Source organism: Thunnus maccoyii, chromosome 5, assembly GCF_910596095.1.
Source record: "Thunnus maccoyii chromosome 5, fThuMac1.1, whole genome shotgun sequence".
NCBI lineage: Eukaryota > Metazoa > Chordata > Actinopteri > Scombriformes > Scombridae > Thunnus > Thunnus maccoyii.
This window is the reverse complement of record NC_056537.1, coordinates 6,912,031-6,926,509: the sequence shown is the minus strand read 5'-3', so window position 1 is coordinate 6,926,509 and position 14,479 is coordinate 6,912,031.

Genomic DNA, 14,479 nt, shown 5'->3' with positions numbered 1-14,479 from the left:
AACATGAAAAAAAAAATAGAGCCAGACTTATTCTCTGAAGATCAATTCTCAACTGAAAGGATCAAATTTATCTTAAAGGACCAGTGTGTTAGATTTAGTGGCATCTAGCAGTGAGGTTGCAGGTTGCAATAACTGAATACCCCTCCCCTCACCCTCACACCCAAGCATGTCAAGGGAACCTACGGTGGCTGCGAAACTCATGAAAAACACAAAAGTCCCTCTCTAGAGCAAGTATTTGGTTTGTCCATTCTGGGCTTCTGTAGAAACATGACAGTGCAACATGGCGGGCTCCGTGGAAGAGGACATGCTCCCTATGTAGATATAAAGGGCTCATTCTAAAGTAACGAAAACACAACAATTCTTATTTTCATGGGACTATACACTAATTAAAACATACTTATGAATATTATATTCTGGTAAGTCCACTCTGCTAGATGCCACTAAATTTTACACACTGGTCCTTTACTTTACTTTAAGTGTTCAGAATCAGTCATTAGTGAGAACATCAAGCATAAGACTCATAAGAAAATTAAAATATTATTTTCAAATCATTTTTATAATGTGGTATCATAACAGACATTTGGTAGTCTTTTTTCTGTTGCCAGTTTTTTTTTCCACATTTCCCATTGATGCCATTGCTTCCTTCCCTCTTATCTTTTTACGAAAGAGACGCTGGAAAAAATGTTTTGTGCCGTATATTGTAGCAATCTCATAATGCCATGAAGCAAAGAAAGAAAATTTCCTGAGAAATCAGTAAAATAAATATCCAGCCAGTAGATAGCAGTCTGTCAGCATGGTCCATTTATTGTAAGTACAGTCGTGTGTGGAAACTGATGCAATAATAATTTCATGATTCATCTTAAATATAAACAGTACACAGTGGGTCAGTGTGCGTTCTCATTAGTATGTGCTGTGCTGAACATTTTTCAAAAGGGCACCGAGGCTCTTCGACTTCAGCAGATAAAACAGACTTTGACTGAGGGGAATGAGAGTCTTGGCCTTAATAAATGGCAGTTTCATCTGCAAATCAAAGTGCCTTGGTGTCCGTCTTTGAAACTCGGCTCTTAACCCTGACAGCCAAAGAGCCTCGATGAAGTGCAGCACACAGAGAAACATGCTTTGAACAGCTTATTTGGTCTCTCCATAGAAAGTTAGCTGCAGGAAAAACATGGAGTCTCTTTTCCAACAGCATTCTGCTTTATATTCAGTTTTACTCCACATGTTCACAGTTGCATCTGACCACTGTTCTGTAGTCAGGTGGGGTAGAATGGTTTACTTTATTTTTAAGGAAAGGTCCCACAGCAGACACTTGACAGTGTTTAATTAAAACAATACATCCTTTTGATTATGTCTGTGTGTGTTCATCTCTCCCTGCAGCCTACTTATCTAACAAGCCTATTGCTGCCACAGGATTAGCTGCAAATAACTTCTTTTGTTCTACCTACAGTATGAAGCTACAGTCAACTACTAGTCAAGATGTGTTAAGTGATACATCAGCAGGCACGAAAACTGGATTTTACTCATGCTGAGATCAGCCTACAGCCATCTGAACTAAGTCCAGCCACAATGTGCTTACAAGCAATTACTCTCTGAAGTTACATCTCTCAATAACAGCTTATGCAAATATATTAGTCAGCAAACAAACACCAGATTACTATACTAGAGAGTACTGTCACTTAAAATAATTTCCAAATCAGTCGTTGTTTAATGCATTACCTTTTTCTTACTTTGTAAGATTAGGAGGCAAGCTGGTGAAACACCTTAAAATAAAAGGATAGGTTTGGGTTTTTTTCAGGTCTGCCTTAATACAATACTGATGTGCCAATATGTATATGGAAACAGGTCTTGGTCATTGTAACAGTTCCTACTCTCTATACTGACCTTGAAGCTATTTCCCTTGAACAGGACTACACTGTATAGGCTGTGAGGATTTAACAGTCTGAGTTAGCTAAATTGAGTTAGTATTTTTCAAAGTTACAGTCTGTTTAGTACAAAACTCCATCCTTTTGTTTCTGCAGGATGAAGTTCCTCACTGAGCTGAGGCAGAGAGAAACATGCTGGTAGTTGTAATTTTGATGACGTTACCCAGCTTTTACTACTCAAGCCATGCACAGAGAAAACTTTGAAGCATTTTTTTTTTCATTGCTAATATGTCAGGCGGAGTGTTTTTGCAGTTTGTGTTTTTAGACATTTTGGTAACAACCTGCTCCAGCTCTGTGTTTTGTGTGTGTGTGAAAGAGTGTGTGTCTCACAGCTGATGTCCAGCTGTTCTTGGTGTCCTACAGACCTTGACTTGGTCCTGCCTCTGTGCCTAATAGGACATGGAATATGATTCATGTCCGTGTTTAACTGGTGTGTTGTGAATGAAACAAATGGTCAGCAAATGTGTTTCAGAGATTTCCTGAAAGGACTGAGTTTGTCTTCACAGTGAGACCTTAAACTCAAATCACACTGATATGACAAAACCATCTACAGATAGATAATATAATAATATGATAAAGATATGTTTGAAGTCCAATTTTAAAAGAAGACACTGTTGTAGCAGACCTTAGTTCATGTGGTAGAGAAGTCCAGAGAGTAGGACCATAATGCCTGAAGGCACCACAAGCTGATTTAGAATTTATTGTAGGTATGGTGAGGAGACCTTTGCTTGATGATCTAAGGAATCTGTTTGGTGTATACTCAATGAGCATGTCAACAACATCGGAAGGAGCTAAGCCATTCATAGATTTAAAGACAATAAGAAATATTTTAAAATCAATTCCTTGTTTTACTGAAAGCCAGTGAAGAGAATATAAAATAGGAGTGATGTGTTCAAACCTTTTGGTTTTAGTTAATACTCTGGCTGCAGCATTCTGAATGAACTGGAGTTTATTTAATACCTGCTTTGTCAGTCCAGCAAAAAGTGCATTACAGTAATCTAGTCTATTAGAAATAAATACATGAACCAGCTTTTTAGAGTCTGACTGTGACAGGAAGAATATTACTTTAGATATATTTTTGAGATGATAAAAGGCAGACTTGGAGATATTAGATATGTGCTTCTAGAAGTTAAGATCAGCCTCCAAAACTACACCCAAGTTTTTGGCGTGCTCGCAAGCTTTTACTGACAGGGGAGTTAAAAAATAGTGAATCTGGTGCCTCAAAGCCTTGGGACATAGAACAAGAATGTCTGTTTTATCCTCAATTAGCAGTATTTTTTTTAGCCATGCAATATTTGATGTCTGCAATGCATTGGATGAAGTCATTCACCGAGCTAAGGTTGTTGTCAGAAACAGTTAAATATAACTGTGTGTCATCAGCATAGGAGTGATATGAAATATTGTATTGCTGAATGATGGATCCAAGCATCATTCAGCATATACAAATTAAACAGCAGGGGACCAAGAACTGACCCTTTAGGGACTCCACATGGAATACTGACTTCAACTGATCCAAAATTACTGATAGAAACAGAAAGAGATCTTCCGGTAAGATAGAAAGGAAGCCAACTAAGAACTGTGCCTCTGAAGGCCTAAACGGTGTTGTAGGTGCTAAAGAAGAATTATATGGTTAACTGTGTTGAAGGCTGCACTAAGGTCAAGAAGTACAAGAATAGAGACTTTACGGTTGTCTGAGCTAATTTTGTGGTTAAACCAGAACCAAAACCAATTGTTAGATGACAGATACATATGTAATTGTTGGTATAAAACCTTTTCAAGAATTTTTCCCAAGATTGGACGTTTCTCAACAAGTTCTCAAAAACACATGGATCAAGATTACAGTTTTTCAACAATGGTGTTATAATAGCATGTTTGAGACCTGTGGGGAAGATTCTAGAAAGTAGGGGGGCATTAATAATCTCAAGGACGTCATCCAACAAACAGCTGAGAACATTTTTGAACAGCATAGTAGGCAATGGATCAAGAGCACATGTCGCAGAATTGAACTGCTGCACCAATTCTTGCCGTTCACTGTGTTGAAGAAGAACAAAGTTGGACAGAGTGTGGGCAACATGGCATTGAGTTAAGACTGTGGAAGAAGAGAGGTCACATCCACCAGCAGAGGAAGCCACAATATTATTTCTAATATTGGAAATTTTGTATTTAAAGGCAAATTCATTACATTTCTCTGAAGAATGGAGCTCAGTAGGTATTTGTCTTGGAGGATTAACCAATTTATCAGTTGTACAAAACAGAAACTTAGAATTATTCAAATCTTTAATAATAATTTGAGAAAAGTAGTGCTGTCTAAAGTTTTTCATTTCTTTGTTATATATCCTTAGCAGGTCCTCATAAGTATTATAATCAACCTGCAATTTAGTCTTACGCTACCTACACTCAGATTTGCAGGAGGTTCTTTTTAGTGCCCTCACTCTTTCCACATTCCTCTAAAGTCCTTTTGTTTTACAAGAAATAAACTTAGTTTTTATGGGTGCAATGTCATCCATAGCAAAATTTTACAAATTGATCTGTGGTGTTATCAATATAAACGTTAAAATCACCAGAAATAAGAATTGAGTCATACTCAACAGTAATTTTAGATAAACGATCATCAAACTCAGATGTAAAGCCTTTTTTATTCTTTGAAGGGTGGTAAACTGTGAGCACCAGACTGGGATATACAGACCAGAGCTAAGGTAGATAGGTACTAAAAGGTATAGTAAGAACCAACTAAGACGCTTTTTACATTAAAAATAAAAATAAACAATAAATGCTACAGAATTGAAATATACAAATGTGGAAATGTGGCTGTGTAAAAAAGCAAATGTCCAGGTGCATAGTGTGTGTCTGTCTGTGCTGGAGGGTCCCTGGACTAACCATCAAAGCTGTTATGTACTTCCCTCAACAAATACTAAGTGGCCTTTGAGCTAGACACTGGTAACTCCTAAATTCTCCCAGGCGTTTCAGATGGATGGTTGAACTTGAATGTATCAAATTCTTCATATAGAGCAAGGGCAAACTTTTGACAAATAAAGGTTAAAAAGTACCATAGGCAGTCTGCATTATTATTCCTCTCATGTCATGACCACCAGCAGTGTATGTGCCCATCACAGGCAGCGGATGGCAGTGTTGTTTAACTGGCCTGATGGCCTGATTTACTGTGTGAAAGTGTCACTGAAATCCAAGTATCCCTTCAGGCAGAAGAAAAGCTTCTTGGAAGAACAAAACAGGGAAGAAATGGCTACTGAATCAAAAGGAAATCAATTGCAAAAGAAATCTCCTCAGGTAACAGCAGAAAATTAAGTCAGTTTCGGTCCAGTGTGAGCTTTACAAGTGAAATATAGTTTTCAAATAATGCTGTAATGACAGCGGTCATACAGTACACTGTGACAAATCCACATTTATTCTTTCTTTTAAATTCTGCATGCTCTTTTTTAGCAACTTACAGCTTCAAACTGAACCGCAGTCACCGCTAGAAGAAGTTCATTTCAATACAACAGTCTTGTGCTGCTGCAGCAGTTGGAGGTTAAAGTCCCTTGCTCAAAAGCGCTGTGGCAGTAATGACAGTATTTTTCTCACCCAGGTTACTCATTCAGGCCTTTTAGTGATTGAGGGTTGGGAAGTGAGATACATATATGCTTAATCATTATAAATATATTGATTAATATGCTTGTTTTCAGTTATGTGCAAGCAGGGACATGATTGCAAAATGTATACGAAGCAGTCAGTGACCATCATTAAGTAAACTACCAGTGATTAGAGTCCTGCAACATAGATGTCAAATGGATGTTTTACTCAATGATGCCAGTGGAAAGGTCATACTGATCTGTAGCTGTATCATGTTTCTATTTGGCCTTTGATCCAGATCAATTGAGACCTTTGGACAAATTTCCATCACGCGCATTCATTAGAGACAAAGCAGCTTTTTTAACTGAGCATATTTTGTTATGTGTGATGTAAGGATTTCAGTACAAACACCTACTGTACCTTTCTGCAGGTTTTTAAGTTCCTTCCATACATAAGGCGGCACCACCAGAGACAGCCATCCTTAAAAAGAAGTGTTATTTCCTACATTCCTGCATAACTTCATGCAGCAAAAAGGTAATTTCACAAAATGTGGAAAAAAAACAGGTTATTTCCCAGCTGAATTACAATATTTAAGAACAAAAGCAATGATTATATGCTAGAATATTTTCATTTCAGAGCCCACAGTTAACTGCCCAGAGGCACCACAAGTCATTTACTTACATCTGAAAATTTTGAAAAACTTATAGCTTGAACAGTTGAAAAATTCTCACCTTAACACAATGAAACTTGGGAAAAGCAGGCAGAGATCGTGCTGTTTCATCCTCTATCCGGGGAGTTATTTCCCACAAAGTAATTTTGCCTTTTCACACCTACAGATGAAAACCTACAGTACATCTCCAGAATGAAATGACTGAATCACAATTGGGACGACTGATCTTCACAGCAGCAAATGTTGGAGGTCTCCTGAATACAATATAATGCAATACAAGGTGTGTGTATATGCGTGTGCATGTGTGTGGTTGAAAGAACATTTCAGAGCCGTCTGTCCTCGTGAAATGCTTTTTTTTTTTTTTTTTGGTAAATGTTCAACATCAGAAAATGGGTAACCCTGACCCTTCCCTTCTCTCTAACCCTGTGTTGAGGCCTTTGTTTTGTTGGGTGAACAGATGTAGGCTCAGTACCAGCAGGTGGCAGTACAGTACAAAACTAATCTAGACTTTGGTTGATAAAAGTAAAAAAGAGGCAAGAAGATATCAGTGTATGCGTCCAGAATAACCTTTAGTTTTCCTCCACCAAAATAAATTTGAAGTTTTTTTTTACTATATCCTGCCAAAACAGTATCCATTCAGAATACAGAAAATTGACTGACCTCAATTCCAATAGATGGTACAGTATCCATAATTAAATTATTTTCTGCAACTGGCTCTTTGTAATTACATTCTGCAAGCTAGTATACCCAGTGTGCTCACTGTGTTGTTTTTGATGTGCATTCAGTTGTCTAAACAAGTCTCCACACACTTAAATATGATGGAGGCAGAAAGATTGACTATGGTGATTATACTGTAGCTGAAAGGTCATAGGTTTGATCCCCACAACAGCCAGTTTTTGTTAATACATTGAAAGTAAATATAGTTTAAGTTAGTTAGTTAAGGAATGAATAAACCAGAAGTCTTCAAAAGTAGAACAGTCAAAGTACCCGGACCTTGACTGGCTGCTGACAGCTATTCCTCTAATTTTAAAATCAGTCTTGCTGAAAGAGTGTCAGGTGAATAACTGCAAAACTACCTGAACTGGAGGATTTTAGCTTTTAGTGACTGTTTAATGGAAACCAGCCTTTTATGAAAGTACTATTAGTCTGTAATAATGTGAATGAAAATGTAAGAGGTAATCAAAAAACCTCTGAGTGGGACCTGCTGTAACTCAAATTGTTTGACGAGTCTATAAATACACAGAACAACAATAGCTCGCTTCCAGACCTCAACATTAAATTGTAGCCTACATCTCAGATTTTTTTTCAGTGATTCAAATACATCTGGTGTTGTAATCACCGATGGCCATTTCCCCAGTCGGAAAAACAACTGAGAGCTCTGTAGGGGGGATAACGAAAGCCAACATCATCTCTCTCTGCCAGTGCCAGATACAGCAACAGAAAAAAATACCATGAAATTGGTGACAAACATGAATGGATGCAACTGTGCAGGCTGTTGTGTGTAGCTGCTCCTGCACTGTTACGGCCAGTGAAAGAGACAACAAAATGGTAATTCATTCAGATTATTAGGCTAGACCAACATGCAAGTTATTAATGTTTCCTATATTTTCAATTAATCTGTGAATATATCTAAAATGTATGGTAAAAACAGTTACAAATTGGGCTTTTAAATATGTTTTGTATTTAAACATGTGTCTCATGCTACTAGAAGACAAGGCTTCCTATAACTGGAACAATTTAAAGTTGAATAATAATTTAGAAAAAGTTTATTAACAGTTATTTACTTGTTGAGAACTTCAGCACTTTTCCTTTGCTGAGTGGGCCAAAGCTATGTGAGGACACAAGTCTGGCTTCACAACAAGCCTCACATTGGAGGAATGCAATTAATCATTATCTCAACATCAGAGCAGATCTGTCAGTTTTTGCAAATTTGCAGGCCGCCTCAGCAGATGTCTATCAATATAACAACTCCCGTGACCCTGAAAAAGTTCAGACTTAGTACGCCTCCCACATCCACAGGACAAATTACACCCTGCGTGAATTAATTCAACTCCATTAAAAACCTTCATCGACATCTGCCGCTGCAGCGATGCTCGGGCCTGCTTGTCTTGGCCTTTCTCCAGCCGGACGCCTCTTCAATTTAACTCCAATTTAGAGTTGGTGGATGTTGGCTGACAGTTTGAAACTTCTCAGTGGGATGCTGATGAGCGTCTTCGCTCCTGCTAAAGGAAAGTCATTCTCTCATCTGGACAGCGTTGCAAATTGCGTAAAAAGCCAGTCTGATCAAGATAATGGCTTGTGAAGGAATGAGATTAGCTCCCTTTGTGAGAAATCTGATTGTGTGGAAGGGACAGTGGCATAACAAGTGCGACCTTGTTGCAGGGGCCAGCTGGGAAAGTAATTAGGCCTTACATATGGGCAGCATTACTGAAGCCCTCAGCAATGGCAGTGAAGGGACAAGCCATGTCAGGTCTGTTTATTGTCACAGGTAGGACTGTCAGTGTCAGTTTTGAATAATGGCCCCTTGTTATTAAGAGTTAGACAGCATATAGAGACAACAAAAAATATCAGACCCTCAGATCACTTGTGTTTTAATTCCAAAGTGAGATGAACACTTTGAGATGCTTGTCAATTACATCGGTATTTGTCATCATTGCAAAAAACTGAACTATAAACAATTAAGTTGTCAGTCAGGAAAATGGTGTGATGAGAGTTTTCCCCTGTGTGTATATGTAGTCTGTCCTCTTTCCAGTTTTCCATGGTGAGAAGATGTCGTGTAGCTCAGGTCCTGGTTAAGGTATCTGCTTGGCGGCACCTGGAAGTTGCTCGGCATCCTCCTGATCAGATTCTTCATATATGTAATCAATGCAAATCGAGGGTCCAAGGATAGAAGATGTTGTAATGCTGCACAGATCGTAAAGCCCCTTGAGACAAATGTGTGATTTTGTGATATTAGGCTATACAAATAAAACTGGCTTGAATTGACTTGAGGAGATCGGCTAGCCTGGTTCAGGACCTCTGAATACTACTACTAGTAGTTGTACTAGCAGTAGTAACATTTGCAAAATGCCCACAAAAGAAACAACTAATGCTCTTTCTAATGCTAATCCCAAGAAAAAACAACAAGCTTTTCATGGGAGAACGGTCTCCAAATTAATTCTGACATTACGTACTGTTACAATCTTGCTCCAGTCTAAACTCACCAAATTTTTTCCTGTGTTATGACAGTAAATCTTAGTTCTATGCCTTCAGAAATAGTAAACAGTTACTATCAGCTCCTTTCAAAAATCTTAGCCTGCCAGCTTGTTGCTCTGTCACTGCCAGGGCATTAGGGCAAAAATTAGAGCCTGGGCCACTATTATCTTTCCAGAAACAAACAGTCTTTCTGTGCTGAAATATTACCTGGCTCCAGATTTGCAATTTGCATTTGTAATTTGACTACCCACATTAATTTAGAAATATACACTGTAGAAGCACAAAACTGAAGTAATGAAGGCTTTAAAATGAGAGGTTACACAGTGACCCTCCTCAAGACAGGATCCCAAGATCAGGTAATAAAGCACAGCTTTCAGAGCCCTTGAGTTCTGTGGCCTTGGTTATTGGCTGTAAGGATAACACAGTCTTCAATAAATCCTTGTGATTATTTGTCTTGAGTTAATGAAACACAGCCTTTCCTTTTGTTTCTTTGGTAATTGTCAATGTTGAAACAGTGATAATGCCCTCTGAGTCCTGATAAGAAAACAATAGACTGACATGGCCTCGATGTTGACTGAAAACAACATCAGTAGCCACTGAAGAGGTAAAATCAAATCCTCCCTCCACAGAAAGCGGCTAACAAGAAGGCAATACCAGACTGAATCAATGACTGAAACTGCCATTCACTCTCAATATCAGGCTGGAGATTTGCTTACTCAGTAACAGCACTTGCAATGATACAGTCATTTTGGCTCCTAAAATGTTAAGCTAATAAAGCAGCAATCAGATACCATCCCTCCTAGAGTAGATATACTGCATTTGAAACCTTGCAGCTGTTATCTACTAGCCTGGACAGCCTGCTGGATATAGCAGGATGTGCTTGTTTTCCATTTGAGACTCTTTCACATTTGTTATTTTGAGAATCTCAAACTGGGGGTGTACAGAAAGAGCTAAATTACAGGCCTTTCAGACCATCAAAATATCCTCTATCACACCTTTGCAAGGCTCTTTCGCAACAAGCCTTATTATATTGATTGTAAACATGGAAGCTGATGTCTCTGTGGTTAACGTGTCAGTGAATGTGTATCTCATCTTTATCTTGGGAGAGCCTAGAAACAGCCTTGAGGTGCTGAAAGAAGGATCTGGTATTACATGACAGTGAAACCAACAAACCCCAGGACTGCACTGGAGATGGTCAGATCTCATCTACATCTATTTCCAATTGCTGACAAAAAGCATACTTACATGAATGCACATACATACAGATGATTGAATGGCTCTGCCTGTACATACACGGCATGCATCTGCACCTCTGTGTGGAGAGGCATATATGTAACGAGTTTAACTCCCACAGACATATGTTTGACTCTGTGGTATGCCCCGACATTATAAACAGGCTTCATGAAGAAGACAAGCATCAGTAATTGTTGCGAGGGATGGAGGGACAAGCAGTCGGTGCGGTGGGCCTACAATTGGCTGATTGTGTCTCTTTGCCTGCCTGTGATAATTAAAATGACTCAACCTCCCTCCGTTCCAGTCACAGTGGTGGCATTGGAAAGGCAGTGGCAGAGCTGTTATTGCTCGTCCTTCAGCTGAAAGGATCTTGTTGGCCAGAGAGCTGAGGGCTTTTGTTCTGAGGGCTTAAAAATCTGGTGTCCAGCCTGGGCGGTTTTTAGCAACGCGCCCTGGGAAATGAGTTATCTAAGCAGCGCATGCAAAAATCCTGACATTAATCTTTAATTAAGGCCTTTACAATTTCGGGCGACATGCCTGCGAGTCTGAGAGTTACTGTAGGGGATAGATATGAACAGTGGGCAGTGGGGACTGGAGGGCCAGGCAACGTATTATATCTTGTGGTGAGCTCATTTTGTCTCATCAAAGTCAAGGCTCTGTTGATCTGCAAAGACGTTGCCTTGTTTTGCAGCTGTTTGGCTGATCACGAGATCCACTGTAAGGTAAGCTTGGCGCATTTTTTTTTTCTTTTTTGAGAAACTAGATAACAATCCCTTGAGGTAATGGTAGTGAAACATGTGCGCTGTTGCTGCTTTGTTTTCTACACAATAATCCAGATTGCTATATATTCTACAGCTCTTGATGAGAGGATGTCCTCTGATAACTGTTTGTGTGAGTATATCAAGGTGACTGCATTTGCTTCACACATTGTTTTTTCTTTTCTATCTTTTTTTTCTTTTTTTTTTTGGTAATTGGTTGTGCATCTTTTTTTGAAAGAGCCAAGTGATAAACCTGCTGGTGCAACCAGCATGCCACTGAAGCTTTTCTTGTGTTGTGACAGCTGCTGCCTGTGTGATGTTCCACAAAAAGCCCCCAAGACACAACCTGTTTCATTCTGGCTGAAGATTCACTTGAAAAAAGACAAGTCTCCGATGAAACAAAATGGGACTTAGGTAATTGTTTTGATTACTTCTTTCCCTGTTGCCAGTTGGACGGAAGCATTACAAAGCTGAAAGTGGAGGTTTAGGGAGGAAGGGACCGAGGAGAAGTAGCAGCACATCTCCCTGCGGCAAGATTTGTTCATTGGCAACAATGAGAGACAGATGGGAGGGTGTTGGTGGTAACAGGAGGGGGTGGAGGGTGGGGGGGTCACACCTTTGTGAGGCGAAGCAATTGGGAACGATTAAACCCTCATTCGCCGAAGGGACTATCCACTCTGAGGCAGGAGCTGGCTCCAACAGCGCCTGCAGCTCCGTTCCTTTTATCTCCACTCCTCATGAAGACCCTGTAAATGCCATGGGAGCAGTTAAAGTGAAGCACACTGTGTTCTGCTAGGCTGGTTCACTGTTAATGTTCAACATCATGACAGCAAATGAAAAGAATTTCTTAGGTTGTCTGCACCACTGCAATGGATCATCTATGCAATAAGAGAGTGGCTTAACCCATGTAATTAAACTTGTGACCTACACAGTTATACTTTGTCTTTTTTACCACAAGGAACAGCTCAAACTTCCATTTCTGCACATGTGCAGATTCCATTTTCCTCAGCTTTTATATGCCACCATCCGGAAACAAACTATGATTGAATGCTTGATGCGCTTTCATCCTCACCCACAACCATTTTCATCCCAGATTTGGCAGATAAGAATACATCCTTTTCCTTTCCCATCTTAAAACTGGTTCAATACCCGGCGGCACAGGCTGGCTCGGGCCTCTTGGTATCCACCGTAACTGACTGCTCATCAGCCCAAGAGCAGCTGAACGCTGAGGGGCCCCTCCATCACCAGTAGACACACAATCACAGGTTCCTAGCCAGGTTATTACGAGTCATTCATCACCCGCACCTGCTTCGTGTTTCCCTGCTTTCAGCCTCGCTTCAACTTCAATACTTTTAAATCCCTGTACTTACCCATTTGTCTGTTCATTGCACTTCTTTTCAGCTTCTCCAACATGTCTCTTAGCATCGTCCCCCCCCCTTCCTCCCCCATTTCCCCAGCCTAGCTCCACCTCAGTGTGTGTCTGGCTCATGTGGGTCTATGCTTCATGAAACACAGTGCAAAATGTACTAATCAAAAGCTATTGACAGGCTTTGATGCTGCCTTGGTGTGCGCTTGGAAACATATTGTGCCTGCACCTTGACAGAACTGCAGCAGCCCCCCCACCCAAAAAAAAAAAAAATCAAACTGGCCGTGTCCGTGGTTCTTTTGATTTGCTTTGCACATTGCTGCTGCTTCTTAATCGACGGATAGTGAATGTGAGGCGGAATTAAAATCCCTCCACAGAGGCAGATTCCCAGAGGCACGAGAGCAGGACAGATCAAAAGGCAAACGAGGAAATCCGCACAATCCATATCAACCACATATCATGTGGGGTTTGCCCTCCTGTGTAGGTACGTGCTGGCTGCACCATGGCAACCACAGCAATTGATTGGCACAGTGCAGGTCTTGTTATGTGGGATATTGGTTTTTTACTTGCTACCCTGGTCCCTTCATAGCATGCATTAGCTGAGGTTTCTCAGGTACCCAGCTGTCATGTATACTTACCCTCTATTTGGTTCTGGATGACTTTGAAGGACAGGAGATGGAGAGAGGCGAGGACAGCTGTGACAAAATGCTCAAGGTCTCTGAAATGGTGTTGAAACTATGAAAGCCTGGAGGAGAGCATGAGACTTGACTCCATTATCAAAAGCAGCCTTTATCAAACATGTTATGAAACCCTCAAGAACTGTGATTTTTGCTTATTACTCCTGTAATATTTATTATGTCTATTGAAGGTGATTTTTTATGCAGTGTTTCATTCTCATTGAAGTTTTTCTGTATTTTTTCCTCTGTTCTTTAATCTATTAGCATTGCTGCAAATTGCAATAAGCCAAATGGTCTTTATAAAATACCCAGTTGGCAATGGAAATTAGCATGGCGCTGTGAACTCCCAGTCTGTTCTATTAACAGATTATATGCTTCTCTATGGGTTGGGGGAATTCTCTAACTCTTCTGGCTTTATGAAACCCTTTCAGAACCAATGAGATAGCTAACTACTCATGTTACTATTTTGGAAATGTTAGTTTTTACCCAATAACAACAATAATCTGGAGTCACTGAAATAATGTTGGAAGTGATACAGTTTGTTTCTCTGTACGGGGGGGAGGCGGGGGGGGGGGGGGGGGGGGGGGGGGGGGGGGGGGGGGGGGATATCATACACTTGTCTCAGTGCTTCTGCCATTCCTGGAAACATTTTCTGTAGTCATCTTTTGTCACTGTGTCCAGAGCCTGTGTTTCTTCCTGGATTTCTTCCATGATGGCGAATCTTCTCCCTTTCTGTCCCAATTTTAGCTTCACCAAGCTGTAGGCGTACACTACCTAGAAGCAAATCTGTTAACTACACCCTAGTCCCGTGCTATCAATGGCTTCTGGGAATTTTTTTGTCCCCCCTTATATTTCACATCTATTCACGTACAAATAAACCAAATATCAATCACTTAACCCTTTTCATCAGACATGTAGCGGCTGTTTTGTTTGGTTTTCACTCCCCTTACAGGCTTTATGGAATAGTCACTACATATCATTATTATGTGTTAAGTGATCGGTGTTGTATATGCTCAAGGGTACTTCTCAGTGCCCTAGAATATATAGAATTTCTGGAGAATTAGAAATAGCTGTCTTTTTTCCTGTATATG